This window comes from Lynx canadensis, chromosome D1, assembly GCF_007474595.2.
Source record: "Lynx canadensis isolate LIC74 chromosome D1, mLynCan4.pri.v2, whole genome shotgun sequence".
Classification (NCBI taxonomy): Eukaryota; Metazoa; Chordata; class Mammalia; order Carnivora; family Felidae; genus Lynx; species Lynx canadensis.
The window spans coordinates 114,735,057-114,736,653 of NC_044312.2; positions in this window are offsets into that span (position 1 = coordinate 114,735,057).

The following is a 1,597-nucleotide window of genomic DNA, read 5'->3' on the forward strand; positions in this document are numbered from 1 at the left end:
CTCCCTGGATTCAATGGCACAATGTGACCCTGGGTGTCAGAAGCCAGGTGGCACCGCCAGCCACAAGGCGGGTGTCATCGTCTCCACAAGTAACTGCCAGAGCAGTTTTCCCGGCAGGACCTCTGGCGGTGGCTAATTGCCCAAGCGTCCCTAGGACTGAAAAAGACAAGTGGCCTCCCAGAGTTTTCGCTGACCCCAATGAGCGACAGGGAACACCTGTAGTCTGGGGGTCCGAGAAATGACTCAGGTCAACACGGTGGAGACTCATGACCCTTCCCAGTCCCAGAACTGAGAGACGCACAGACACAGAGCTCCTGAGCGAGAGGAGTCCAGATCGGGGCGCCTGGCGGGCCTAGTTGGAAGAGCATGCGACGCTTGATCTCAGGGTCATGGGTTCGAGCCCCCCATGGGGTGTAGAGATTACTTAAATAAATAAAACCTAGAAATAAAAAGAGAGAGAGGGAGGGAGGAAGGAAGGGAGGAAGGGAGGAAGGGAGGAAGGGAGGAAGGGAGGAAGGAAGGAAGGAAGGAAGGAAGGAAGAAGGAAGGAAGGAAAGGAGGGAGTCCGGATCTCCTGTTGAAGGGCCGTGAGAACAGCACGGGTGGTGTAGCAGCTTGGGGGCGTCACACGTTCTGTCTAGCCCACCCCCCGCTGTCCTGACCCCAGGACCGGAGCCACAGGCCTCCCTGGGGAAGTCTGAGAGGAACATTTCAGTACGTACTGGCAGTAGTATCTCAGATTTCTATCATGTTTCCTTTCTCCTCATCTGCTTGTCGTGCATTTTGGACACGACAGTGGGTTACGTAAACACGGTCATTCTGTCCTCCAGATGTGGTCCGTGTAGTGGAACACAGGAAGCTCTTGTCGGACCAACGCTGCTCTCCTCCACACGTGGGAGCTGACTGTGGAGGATGGCCGCCTTCACCTGGCAGGGACAGCAGTATACCTTGGCCCACTGGCCTGGGACTTGTGTCACGTCTCTGTTCTTGTCAAAGTACAGACCTCGGGACCCCCGATCACCCCACAGAACAGAAGGCCAGTTAAGTCTGCCGATGGCACAGCGGTGATCAGACCTGGAAGGAAGTAACAAATGTCCTGATGCCCTCAGGAAGACGCTTGAGGCTGGACGGTGGGAGATAAACCCACGAAAACCAAGGACCCTGCCCTCTCAGTGCAGTTTAAGACGCCCTGAGGCCTGGGGTTGGTTAAGGTGTTCAGAGCTGCTAAGTGCTCCCCCTGCCACGAGGACGGAGGCCTCGTTGGATTCTGGAGGGGTAATATACTATGTTTAGGGTGCTGTTCTGAACGGGCTCATAGGGACAGGTCCCCGGCAGGTTTAGGCCGCCTTCTGGGCCTCTGCACCGCGGCTCCACAGACCGAAGGTGTTTAAAGGGTCTGTGTCAGACGGGGATGCCATACCGAGTCTGGCAGACCAGGCCTGGCATTTGGGAGGAAGGTCATGCCCTCGTCTGAAAATACCCACTCTGTTTGGAGACTCGGCCCCTGGTTCGCCACTGGGCCTTGGGGGGGGGAGTGACAGCTAGGCCGGGGCCTCGAGGGACACCAGATCCAGCCATTACGCAGAGGGGGGACGCC